General features: G+C 43.6%; 2 long non-coding RNA genes across 3 annotated transcripts; both read left to right on the plus strand.

Moving 5' to 3' along the window:
• Positions 1-5,670: 5,670 nt before the first annotated feature.
• On the plus strand, positions 5,671-11,981 carry LOC138931187 (uncharacterized). Its single transcript, XR_011446447.1, has 2 exons — positions 5,671-5,761; positions 11,885-11,981. It is a non-coding gene; the product is annotated as an uncharacterized lncRNA (long non-coding RNA).
• LOC138931184 (uncharacterized) lies at positions 6,065-8,896 on the plus strand. 2 transcript variants are annotated; one of them, XR_011446444.1, is made up of 4 exons: positions 6,307-6,502; positions 7,141-7,231; positions 8,008-8,251; positions 8,568-8,896. It is a non-coding gene; the product is annotated as an uncharacterized lncRNA (long non-coding RNA). The 2 variants fall into 2 exon arrangements; XR_011446443.1 differs by lacking the exon at positions 8,008-8,251 and having other exon boundaries at positions 6,065-6,502.
• Positions 11,982-13,770: the final 1,789 nt, after the last annotated feature.

The raw sequence follows: 13,770 nt of genomic DNA on the forward strand, positions 1-13,770 counted from the left end.
ATCAAGGGGCTTTTCTAATGAGTCAGCTCTTTGCATCAGGTGGCCACAGTATTGGAGGCTCAGCTTCAGCATCAGTCCTTCCAATACTATTCAGAATTGATTTCCTTTAGGATTGACTGGTTTGATCTCCTTGCAGTCCAGGGGACTCTCAAGAGTCTTCTCCACCACCACTGTTCAAAAGCATCAATTCTTCGGCACTTCCTAGGTTTTTATTACTGTGGGGCCCCAGCTCTGTGATGGTCTCTTACTGCCATCCCTGGCCTGCAGAGGAGGCCACCTCTGAACCTAATGACATTGGTGCCCCTCTCACCACTGTGTGCCTCGGTGAGTGGGATATCCTCTGGACCTTGCTATGGAATACTACCCTCTGGTGAGGTTTCTTACCTCATGTAATCTCCTCTCCAGGATACCTACTCCCCTTGGCCTCTTCCTTCCTTGGTCCTTTGCCAGGGCAGCTCAGGTGTTTCTGCTTTGCTTAGTGGTGGCCAGCACTTTCTCCAGTCCTCTGTGAGCCACCTCAGTGGAAGCTGCTCAGCCCCTGCAGTTCTTGCCTGGGGGTTAAATTCTGTATGTATGTGTGTGCGTGTGCTCAGTCGCTACAGTCGTGTCTGAGTCTGCAGCCCTATAGACTGTGGCCCGCCAGGCTCCTCTGACAGTGGGCTTCTCCAGGCAAGAATACTGGAGTGGGTTGCTGTGCCCTCCTCCAGGGGATCTTCCCCACCCAGGGATTGAACGTGCATCTCCTGTGTCTCCTGGATTGCAGTCGGATTCTTTTACCACTGAGCCATTTGGGAAGCCCTCCCAATCCTATATGCTGAGCTCTAAGTCTGAATTCTTGCTTTTCTGATTCTTGATACAGCACCCTTGAAAACCAAACCCAGTGTTCCCATGGCTCCTGTCAGTACCTGCCAGTTAATTCTTGCAGCTTTTTGGTAGGCCTAGCACTTCCCTAGCCAGGTCATGCTGGAATTTAATCCTGGATAGCAGTTTGGTAACCAGGAAAGAGGCTGGACACAGCTCCTGGGTCGGGGGGCACTGCATGTCTGGTGAGGGGAGCAGCCTCTAGCATCTTCCAGCACAGGGTGTGCAAGCCCTTGTTTGGAAAGAATGGCCCCCTTTGCATACTGAGAGCTGGGTGGGGGTGTCTCCAGAGCCACCACCTTCAGGCGAGTCTAACCAGATCTTCCTACCCCACGTTTCAGGGTCCCAAGGATTTTCCAACCATATGAAGTCATGTGGCCCTGACTGCAGCAAAGCCGACCTGCCATATGTTAAATATTGAGTATTTAATCTCCCTGGAGTTCTGCAACTCTTATGGCTTCTTTGTTGCTCTGCTGCATCCACTCCTCCACTGCAGGAACTGAGGGCCTCTTTGGAAGCTCCTGGAGGCCCTCTAGCTCTCACACATACTCTTTACTTACTAACGGTCATCCATTTCTCATTACCTTGCTGCAGGGCATCGGTACACTTAACAGTATCCAGCCATTTCCACTGTCTTTGTAGGCCTTCCTTATTCCTCCATTTTCAAAAGTCTGAATCACCACATCTGGCAGCCTGTTTTCTCAGGTTTCCCATATCATCTCCAGAGAAATCTGTAGCAGTTGGGTCCTCAAGGCCTGGGACTGTCCGTGCCCCACATCCCCTCAGGACAGTGTCCATTCTGCCCACCAGGCAGTGACTGAAGCAGTCCCAGGCCCCATCTTACACAGCCTGTTCTCTTGGACCACTGCTGGCACCATCTGTGATAATTCGGGTTCTCTGAGAAGCTGGGGCCAAGATGGGATTAAACACATAAGAGATTTATTAGGGTAAAGGCCTATGAGGGAGAATGCGGAGGGAGTCAGGGGAGAGCTGTGGGACTCGATGCAGGTCTCTAACCCCGGTGGAGAGAGGGAAGGAAGGAAGGGTGGAGAGGAAAATTCTTAACCAGGTGGTGCAATTCTAAGGACATTTTGCGAAGCAAATGCATCTTTCAGGACAGGCAGTCCACCATGGGCCCTGAGCATCTGCACATTCTCGGCGAGGCTCTTGAAAGCACAATTTACCTGCTTCTTAATGCTGAACCATTTCTGTAGGGCAAAGTGACCATAGTATGACTACTGTTTAACCACTCGCTTCCCAGGGGAAGGAGCACTGGTTGGTTTGTTCATTGCTCAGAATGTCCTGGGCACTTGACCCTGGGTTCCTCGGCAGTGATGCAACCTGCCACACAGGTAGCATGTCTCTGAGCCCACTGAATTGCCCCTTGGGGGACTGGCAGAACTCCACTGATACCCATTCTGTTTGCTGATAAAGTATTATTATCTTGTTCTGCCCCATGAAGTCTGTCTACTTTGCATCTGTAACGTGGGATCAGGTCGACCTGCCATCCTTTGTGAGGATGGGCTTCTTCCCTGACAGCATCCCTACTCAGTTACCTGTCGGGGAAGTCCTGTGTCTTGCAGGAATAACCAATCTTAGCATCTCTGCTACACTCTGCCATTGGCTGAGAGTAGCCCATGAGAAATTTGGCCTTGGTGAAAATGCAGCGATGATGGAAAGTGCAGCAGCATTGCGATTCAGAGCTCAATAGCTGTGGCAGTCAGTCACTTATGCTCCCTAGAGTCAGAGATCTGAGAGGTGCAAATACACCCTGCTCTATGCCCAGCTGAGAACAACCAGCTAGCTATTGGTTTTAGTTGATCTTTGGCAACAGCGAATGTTTACTGGTTCCTTTCATGGGTTCACTCGCAGTGACCTCAAAGCTGAACAGCCAGTAAATAAAGTGCTCATTAAGAACAATTTCTACTTCTTGGCATATCAGTATTTCTTTCATGTGGCCTAATTAACACCCTAGTCTGTCTCTTTCCTTCCTCTAACCTACTGGAATGTGTACCTCATAAGTATCTATCTTGGCAGTATATGGCCTCAGTGAACCCTAAATTGGAAGTGATCCTTATCTAGTACAGATGTTCTGTAAACATGTTTTGAAGCTTTTTGAAAGGAATAGCCTGGTCATTGTCTAAATGGTAGTCTAATGAGGTGTAAAGTGCTGTGCACTATGCTGTTGAGACCAAACAATAAAGTCAAACATTTGCTGATAGCTTTCATCTGAAAAGGTAAGCTTAGAAGACATGTTTGGGTGTGGCTATTTGCACTGAAAGGATTTAACCTAGTATCTTTCCTTTACTAAATAGGTGGCCTCTGATTTCTGCAAGTGTTACTGGGAACTCCATCATAAAATGAATGATAAGAACAGGTCATTTTTTCCAGTTGGAAATAATAATTTTATCTGTGATAAGCATTTGTTATTCTTTAAGTATGGGCTTCCCTGGTGGCTCAGTGGTAAAGAGTCCGCCTGCAATGTATGAGGTGCAAGTTTGATCCCTGTATCAGGAATATCCCCTGGATGAGGGCATGGAAACCCACTCCTATATTCTTGCCTAGATAATTCCATGGACAGAGGAGCCTAGCAGGCTACAGTCCATTGGGTTGTAAAGAGTTGGACACAAATGAAGCAACTTAGCATGCATGCAAACTAAGTATGACCAATAGCGTGTCATCAAAGACACATCGGTCCCTAGATGAATTGTTAAAAATACTGAAATTATGTGCTGGGTCCTAAAAAGGGGCAAAACCATATGACAGGTTACTCTAAAATATATACTTGTCACCTAGCTATATAGCTATTGTATATTTAATCTAATACCAATATACTTTCTATAATGAACATCAGTCAAAAATTTGGTTACCTTTTGCCAGCTTAGAATTTAGAAGAGTACATTGGGGTTGATTGAAGATGACCTCCTATCTTTACAGAAGTTGTTCGAAACAATCTGAACTAATGCTTTGTTTTTCTACGCCTCATAAGAAACTGAGGCATTTGGTATTATCCATCTTAGGCTAGGTTTAGAATTGGCATAAGAATTGATGTTGGAGATGGTTGTGATGATGTTTCCTCAAGAGAAAGGCATTTGTTAGCAAGCAGCTAACAGCAGCAAAAAGGAAAAAAGTCCTTCATGATTATTTAGATCTCTTAAGTTCTTTGAATTTTTATTAGTATATGATTGCCAAATCATAAAGTATACTGTGTAATTGTTATCAGTGTGACATCTTTTTTCTTTCCTCTAGCCTTCCCTGGTGATTGTAGGAAATCCTGGGGTCTCCTTGGGTCTGTGGCTGCCTTCTGGCCCTTCTGGTTCACGTCCTGCTTGCTTGGCAGGCCCGGTTGGGCCCCTTGGAACACGTCCACACCACGAGAGGAGAGTGGAGGGGCACTGACGCCTCCCCTCCCAGCACCCTTGTGTGGGGAGGCCTGAACAGGGCCTTATTTTGTGCTCACATTTTATTTGTGTGCTGGTTTTACTTATTTCATATCTGCATTTCTTTGTGTGTATATTTTCACTATCCTTGTCATTTTTCAGTGCCTGTATAGCATTCTTTTCTGATAATACACCACACCAGTGTCCCACTAGGATTGTTTTAATTTTTCTTCATAATTAATAGTAATGTTATGTACATTTTTATATAGTCTTTTACATTTTTTTCACTTTATATTATTCCCTTGGACCAAATTTACCTAAATGTAGTTACCAGGTCCAAAAGTACAGCTGGAACCATAACTCATTGTTAGACTGCTTTTCAGAAAGATCAAATTTGTAGGATTGTCACTACTGTAGAGTTCAAATGTAATTCCCTACATCTGGGCAACATTGGATTTTTATCATTTTATTCCTTTTTTCTTTTCTGAAAGGTATATTGTGATACATTTGGGTTATTCTAATTTGCATTTTATTTCACTGCATTGTTACTTTTAGTGCTTTCATTTTTAAAAAAAAATATTTAAATGGTCTATCTCTAAGGACTGTAGTTACCAGCTCATACATTCTCAATGTATTTTGGCCAGCAGACTTTGAACTATAGTAGGCACCTTTCCTCCCATTCTGGTGTTCACCTTTTGACATTTAGTTCATTAGACAAAAGAGCATTTTAAAAAATGGACTGACTTTATTTGAGACTACGAATGCAGTGATATTAGGACATAGTAGCTGTCAGATAGCCTGCATACATTCTCTCCTTCCATTCTCGCCTCCGTCTTCCTGTTTTCTGCCTTTTTTGAGGGAGGATATTAGACTTCTTGCTAAAGTCATATGAAAATACACTTGTTATCCAAAGCCTATCTCTGAGAAGGATACTGGTCCCATTGGTAATAGAGATTGCTTTGGGAGAGGTGAACCAGGCCAACAGCTGGGAGAGGAGAGGGAAATTTCTCACTGTAGCTTTTATAACTTTTGATTTCCAAACTGGATTGCTATTACTTTAAAAAATTTTTATTTTTTGGTATTACTTTTTTTTTGGTTGTTGTTGATATATTTTATTTATTTTTTTAAATTTAAATATTTTAATTGGAGGCTAATTACTTTACAATATTGTATTGGTTCTGCCACACATCAACATGAAGACAAAGGCTTATGTAAGATCAGTGCTTGTCATTATTGTGGATCTTTAAAAGCTAACTTTAAAACTTATGCTGCCACGTGCGATGAACTTCAGTATGTAAGGGCAGAAAATGAGATGAAGGCAGTGCAATTTAGGTATATGTGATATTTGGGCAGAACTGCCTGCCATTCTATTTACTAAACTTCACTTAACATTTCTGGACTATAGGTACAGCATGAAGGAAATTGACTTTCATAGAAATACTTCTCTTGGGAATTAGTATAAGGCTGAGACCTTCCACTGACCTAAATTCCTGGATAAAGCTGGGGTATGAGAATGACAGGTGAGTGATCTTCATGTGTTTCTGTCTCATGGAAGCCGTTTCTAGCCAAGCACTACTTGAGGCCAGCTGGCAGATGCAGGTTCCAATTTTCTATTTGTGATTCCCTGACTTTGGTGTTCTCCATGGGGCTTATCCTTTCTCCATCAATTCTTTGACAAGTGCAGTGGCACAAATATGACTGGAAACCATGAGCTCCTCTCTGGCCACACTGGTGGTGCATGTCTCTTAAAGGGACCAAGAGGATGCCTGGAGGCTTCAAAGCCCCCTGAGGAGTTAGATCTCTGCATGTCTTTGTTTGAGGATAGACTTTGGAAATGAACTTTCAGGGAATCCTTCAACCTAATTGGAATTGGCTGCTATCCCTGAGGTCTTGTACCGATTAGACTTGTGCTGTCTGATAAGGGAACCACTAGCTACATGTGGCTATTTAAACTGAAATAAAATGGAAAGACTGGGTTCCTCAGTCTTGCTAGTGACAATAGCCACGTGAGGCTGGTGCCTCCTGTACCTTACTGAGCAGATACAGACCATTTCCATTATGGTAGAATGTCCTATGGGCCAGAGCTAAATTGTTCAGGCATGGCAGCAGTGTACGCAGGTGTGTGACCTGAGGGGATCGCCTTCCTGGTGCCGTTAAGGCCTCCCTAATCCTAACGGTCCTTTGAGGATTGTCTGAATTCCAGTTCCTCCAGCAAGACCACTCCAGCCCACAGCGACGACTCCCTTCTTTGAACACCTAAGGTACCTGAAAGATGTGATGACACGTTGTTTTACTGGTATAACACTTTTGCTTTGAAGTTAGTTCTCATCTTCCCAGCAAGGCTGCAGGGCCCTCAAGAGCAGAGCTTCAACCCCACACTGCCTGCTAGATGCATCTATATGTGACACAAAGCTTCCCTTTTCATCCCAAAATGCTTGTCAGAAGCATTTATCAAAACCCTCCTTTTCTCCAACTGCCTTCTTATGCTTTCTTTGCTCTTATTTTCAATAGTTACAATAATCAGTGTGTAGGACACAATGTCAGCTTTAACAACCATTTATTTTTTGAGGAAGGTCAACATGCTTATTGGGTATTACAGTCTCATTTTCTGTCTTGGTGAGGGGGTGAGGGTGAGGAAGGTTCCAAACACTGGTGTTAGATCTTGAAAACACTTTGAAGAAAGTTGATATCTTCCTCATCATTTCAGACCCCTGTCTAGAGGAAGTATGGGGCTTCTCAGTCTGTGAACAACCAAAAGAGAAATGTGATCAGTTACCAGGCTTTCCAATTGCTGTCAGGCCCCAGGGAGTGATCATTTGGGATTCATAAATAAGTAGTTATATAATAGCTTTTGTTTTTAAAAGTGCTTTCACAAAGAGTATTTTGCTCCTTCTGACAGCCTTGGGAAGAAAGCAGGAGAAACCCAGTGAGGTCAGATGCCTTGTCTAAGGTCACATGGGTAGCCTGATGAGCTAATTCCACACAAGAAGGTAATTTTCAACTCTCAACAGTACTGGTGTCCATTTCAAAATGTCCAGGCAAAAGCAGCTGTGCACTACAAAAGGCTATCATTTCTCACTCAGTTTGGGTGCATTTTCAGTTGTCTGACCCCAGGTGATCTGTTTGTTGTATGAGCTATACAGGACTTGTGTGGCCAATAAAAGTCTCCATCTGGACTCACTGTTCTATACCACTTGTCTTGTGCAAAGGGCTCTTAAAGCATCTAATAGTTTATGTTAACAAAATGATTTTTGTATCTGTAAGGACAGAAATGAGCATTTATCTTTGTTGCTGATGCATTGTGAGAAGATGTCATAAAAAGAAACAGGGCAATAAAGCACATACCTTATTTCTAGTAAAAGACATGGTTCTAGACCTCTTGCAAATCCTCACTTTTTCTCTTTAGCAATATAACCTTAGGAACCTCAAGGATCTATGATTAAAACTAAGGTAGCAGATAGCAAATTTAACCCCAAATAAAGGGGGGGGATAGTTTAGCTCTTCAGAGCAATAATGCAGTACTGGAATGTGATGATAGTTTAAACAAAATAAGAACCAAGAAATTAATAAGGAAAAAGCCAAAATTTGCAAAGGTAAAGGCTTGAATGGAGAGACCTTTTCTGAAAAAGTAAGACAAAGACTTAGTTACAGAATTCAAGCATATACTGCAAGGCCACATTCTGAAATCTCGAGGGGAAGAATAAAGCTTTGTTTTTGCAGTTTGCGGGTCTTGTTAAAAATGTAGATGCCTGGTCACCATTTCCAGGTCTCCTTCAAGACACCCTGCTGCTGCTTTGATCTGCTTTGTGGGCAGCACTATGGACTTCACTTGGTTGGTACTGGTCACTCTGAAGAGAGAAATGTACCTGGGTGTTTATGGCCACGACACATGCCAAGGGCTAGGGAATGACACATCGTACCATGAAGGGATTTTGATTCCCCCAAAATCCTATTCGTGAAAAAATAAGCTGTAATGAGCCTGTCTTGGTCCAGAAGCCCCTTCTTTTTGGGTGAGTTTTCCTAAGCAGGTATCATTGTAATTTCAAATTCAATGTAAACTGTCCTCTGTGGGGAGCTTTACTACTTTGAGCACCTTAGCACAGGGTGAGCCATTTCTGCATTTCTTCCTCCAAAAGCCCTTATCAGAGCAAAAATAGGTTATCTGAACTGCTTCTCAGTGAATTCCTCTAGTTTGTAGAATGTAGGGGTTGGGAGGGGTGTCCCCATCAAACTGAAATCACAGAAGAATGTGATTTTACTCTTTGACTGGACATGCTACTTGGAAACTTAAATGGGATCTTTTCTACTTATCACTAAACTCTGCAGGCAGTTCCTGGTCATTGCTTAGTTCTGAGATGTGGCCCGTTTGGCAGGAAAAAGAATATGGGATAGAGCCTCAAGACCTGTGATGTTTGAGCCCTGGCTCAGCCACCTGCTGGCTGTGCCACCTCAGGCAGGTCATTTGCCTCCATTTTCTCCTCTCTGAGAGACAACTTCAAGACTTGCAAGGAAGCATGGTATGATAAGCTTTAGTGACTGTTAACCTTGTCGATATAATGGAAATGATGCTTCACAGGGTGGATGTGAGAAAAGCACTTGGCAGAATGCCTGGTACATGGCCGGTCCCTAATAAATGTTACTCTCAGTACCTGTCACCCCTTTGCTGTGAGGTTTAAATCAGATAACTGCATAATAACCTGAAAATTGCAATCTACATACATACTAAGGGAGAAGGAAATGGCAACCCACTCCAGTATCCTTGCCTGGAGAATCCCATGGACAAAGGAGCCTGGAGGGCTACAATCCATGGGGTCGCAAAGAGTCAGACACGACTGAGCAACTCACATATACACACACATACATACTAAGTCATATTATTTCATCCTCGTATTGCTGGTGGGTAGGTGTGCTGCAAGGCAAGAGCCATTCAGTGTGATGGGCAAGAGGGGTGAATGATCAAAACTATGTTGAAAATGACATAACTGAGAGCTTCATTCTAAAATGATAAATTTGTTCTACCTGAAGTGACATCGTTTGAGGAATATTGGCTGGTCAGGTCACTTCTGCGTTGATAGAGGGTGAGAAACTGCCAAGACAAAGGTGCAATACTAGCTTAAGCCTCTGCCCTTTGATGGACAGGAAACACTAGAAACCCTGAAGGGAGCACAACCATTGTGGCATCGTACATAGAAATCTCAGGGCCCCTCAGTCTCAAAGAATTATCATCTGGGACTTGGTTATTCCTAGGCACGACTTCTCATAATTCTTGCTAATTAGGACACCCAGGATTGGTGCCAGACTCAGACAAGGGCTGCCGCTGGCGGATAATTTCAAGGGCTTACGTGTCCCAGGTCACAAAACAATGTCAGCCCTCCTGGAGCTTGGAACAAATAAAACATTTTCGATCCTTCTCGGAGCAAAGATAATGATAGTGGAGGTCTTAAGAGAAGAGGAGGCAAGGGGAGGTCCATTATACTACCCCAATCTTTGAAATAATTCTTAACCATTGTGAGGTCTGGAGCAAGAAGGTGGTAGTATGAGGTTGCAGCAGCCTGGACGGGGCAGGGTGGAGATGGTGGCTCAGGTGCTGGCTTTGCACTGTGGACCTTCCTCACCCCCTGGAATGCAGGAGCAGCAGGGTCCCGGAAGGGCCTGCAATAGGCTGGCGGAGGTGGCTGGGCTAGATGTGCCATGGTGAGGGCGGGCAAAAAGGATGGGGCAGATCAATGAAGGCAAGATGAGAGAAGCATGAGAGATGAGAGAAGCTCTCCACACCAACACCTATTGTTGGTATGGAGAGCAGAGTATTATGGTGAAAGTTTTGGATTTGAGGCAGTTTGTGGATTAGGATACTGAGGATAGACTACATAAAAGGATAAACTGGGACAGAACAATCTAAGGGACTGGTTCTCAACGTTGTCTGCACAACACAACCATCTGGAGAAATATTACAAATAGGCGTGCTTGGACCCCCACCACAAATGAACAGGAATCCCTGAGGCTGGGGTAAGCATTGTTTTCTTTTCTAAGTTGCCTAGGTGACTCTAGTGTGAAGTCAGGTTGAGAATTCCTTATCTAAAGGAAGGAGGGGAAGGGGCAGATGCTACTAAATGGCTAGACACAAGTCCATTAACTCAGTGGTTCTCAACACTGCCTGTTCATCAAAATCACCCAGGGCCCAGGCTGCAACCCAGACGAACTGAATCCAAATCTCTGGGGATGGGACGCTGGGCGTCAGTTGTTAAAGTTGATTCCAGGGTGCAGCCAGGGTTGAGAACCTCTGCTCTGTGTAACAGTTCCCACACAGGGCTGTCCATCAGCTTCATGGGGGTAGGAGCTGAGGCACTCCTGACTTAGTTGAAATTTGACTCTGATGGTGCTAAGGCTGTTCATCTGACAAACATTTATTGAGCATCTACCTTATCTCAGACCTATGTTAGGTGCTGGGCATGCAGTTATGAGGGAAAGAGACAAGCCCTTGCTGTCGTGAAGCTTATACTCAAGTGAATCCTCTGCCAGAGGATGAGGGCAGGAATATTTGACAGCTTTGTTTACTTCTGAATCTCTAGCCCTTGGCAGATAGTAGGCACTTGATAAATGTTGAATAAATGACTAAATGGTGACCTAAGTGCTGTGGAGAAAATAACACAGGATGAGGGGGATGGTTTGGGTTTATGTGTGTGTACATGCATGTTGGGGGATGGTTAAAGTGAAGCAAAAGTAATACAAAACAGAGGAGGATCTAGGAGGATCTGTAGTTTCAGTCTCCTCAGAGACTTCCTAAGAGGGCTTTAGGTGGAGGGAATTTCCTGGGATCACACTAAGGTGGGCCAGATTTTTGGAAAGCTGCCTAGGAAGGGTACCCTGCAAAGCAGATGGAGCCAGCATTCATTTCCCTCAGCCAGCGCCCTTTCCTTTTTGAAGCATCTGTTCCCTCGCTGCCCCCACCAGGCCCTCCAGTTCCAGGGACTCCTTGCATGCCATTGTTCTCAGGTGCTAAGGGGCTTACTCTATGCACTTACTCGGGGACAATAACTTCAACCAGGGGTTGGCCCCAGCTGGGAGTGCTTCCTGAGGCCCCCTCAAGGCAGACCACACTCTTACTTTAAGGTACTCCCTCATTTCTGTCAGGGTTCCACTGGCTCACACTGAGGGGAGCCAGTGAAAAATATTTACCTTAAGACTGCTCAAACTCTCCAGACATGGACTTTCAAGACTTTCTGTGACCAAAACACAATATTGAAAAACAGTTATTTCTGAGACATGTACACATTTTGGCACAAAAATAACCTCAATAATTTCATCAGAGAATCGCAGAAACTAGGCAAGCAGAAGAAACCAAAAGAGGTGAGATCCTCAAATTCTGGGCACAGGTCTTGGGGAAGGTGCCTCTAACATGCCAAGCTCATCCCATCTAGGGTTCCTTGCACTTACTGAACTCTGTGTGTGGGACCCTCTGCTTCCAGATCTTCTTGTGATCACTTCCTTCCCGTTATTAAGATCTGATGTTTCTAGACTTCTTGGACCAAACTAATCTAGCCAGTCATTCTATATCATTGGGTTCTTCTTTATTTTTTATTTTCATATTCATTCATGAATTTCACAAATATGTACTGAGTATCTACTCTGTGCTTCTTTTGTAGACACGTGGGGATACAGTGAACAGAGAAAAATCCCTGCCCTCATGGAACTAACATTCTAGGGAAGGGAGAGAGTCAATAAACAAATTTTTAAAAAAGCTTTCAGATGGTACAAATGCTAGGGATAAAATTAAAGCAGGGAGTGCTGGGGTGGCATTGGGGTTTCAGTTTTAAAGAAAAGTGTTCAGGGAATTTTTGACTTCAAATATAATATTTCAGCAAAGATCTGAAGAAGATAAATGTTCATGTGGCTAGAGTGGAGTGATTAAGAGGGATCATAAAGAGAGGTGGTCAGACAGGTCACCAGGAGGGGCGAGTGGAATCCAGACCATGTGTGGCCTTGTAAGCCATTGTAAAGACCCTGGCTTTTATCCTGGGTGAAATGGGAAGTACTTACTCCTATCTAGAATTATTGTGTTTATGTGCTGTACTCAGTCGCTCAGTCCTGTCCAACTCTTCACCCCAGAGGAAGCCCTATTGTGTTTATATCCCCTTCCCAATTAGAAGGAGGTGAAGACTTTGTCTCTCATTCGCAGCTGTATCTCCACAACTTAGAACAGCGTCCAGCCCGAAGAAAGTGCTCAGTGACTCTGTTGAATGTGAATGAATGCGTGAACTGGACAGGTGTAATATTAAATATTACCACAGGATTCCTATGTCTAAGTATGACTCACTGCAGTGAAGCTGAAGAAAACAATGACATTGAATTCAGATTTAGGAGACTTGGGATCTATATTCTGACTGACAGTATGACCTTGGACAAGTCACTTCCCTACCCTGAACCTCAGTCTCTTCAGCTGTAAAATAAGGTTATACTAGCTACTTTCTTTGGAGAAGGAAATGGCAACCCACTCCAGTGTTCTTGCCTGGAGAATCCCAGGGACAGGGGAGCCTGATGGGCTGCCGTCTATGGGGTTGCACAGAGTCGGACACGACTGAAGTGACTTAGCAGCAGCAGCAGCAGCAGCACCAGCAGCTACTTTCTGGCTCTGACAGCCTATGATTCCATAATACAGGAAACACACCAGTGATGTATCGTCCTCTGACGATGACCTATTTATGGGATTCTGGCAACTTAACTCCATTCTATGATTCATCTTTTAATGAATGTTATTCCCACTCTCAAATGGAGAGGATATATTTCTTGAGTAACTTCTTGAGTGGGTGCAGGCTTGAAACAACCAAGGCCAACTCCAACTCTGTAGTTGGAGTTTTCAGGCCATCTTTACAGTAAACATGATATCCCTACCTCAGCGCTGTTCCATTGTTAGAGCCACATTGATCCTTTGAGCTTTAAAAGAATAGAGGACCAAACTCATAAATAATGAGTCAGTTTTAACAGAGACAGAATTAAAGTGGGGTCCACCCTAGGCAGGATTTAATGTAAGCAAATAAATGTAGGTTTAATTTTTAGTTTTAAAAGCTTTTAAATATATTTTACTAGGGCTAACCTAGTTATACAAAGCAAGCATACATTCTTAAAGAGATGATTAAATTCTAGTGGCATGGGCTGTAGTCTACATATAGATGTGATAAACCTTTATTTCCTGGATATTTCCCACAGGATCATGGTAACTGTAAACTTATAATCACACTACATACTTCTCACCACAATTATTAATGGAATCTTACTAGTGTTTCAGAAAAAGCAAACTAGTTCATCACACTAACTGGTTAACTGACTCAGTATTCCTCCAATTTAGATCAGCTTACTGGAAAACTCAGTATTCATCAATGTGATGAACAAACTCTCTCTTTAAATACAATCTAATTTAAAGGAAGAAAAGAAATCAATCCAACCTTCTGTAACCTTGGCACTTGGATCTGTGGAACGCTCGTCATCAAAGCTAAAGAAAAGATACAAGACATTTCATTTTCTTTGTATTTTA

This window comes from Ovis canadensis, chromosome X (assembly GCF_042477335.2).
Source record: "Ovis canadensis isolate MfBH-ARS-UI-01 breed Bighorn chromosome X, ARS-UI_OviCan_v2, whole genome shotgun sequence".
NCBI classification, from domain to species: domain Eukaryota; kingdom Metazoa; phylum Chordata; class Mammalia; order Artiodactyla; family Bovidae; genus Ovis; species Ovis canadensis.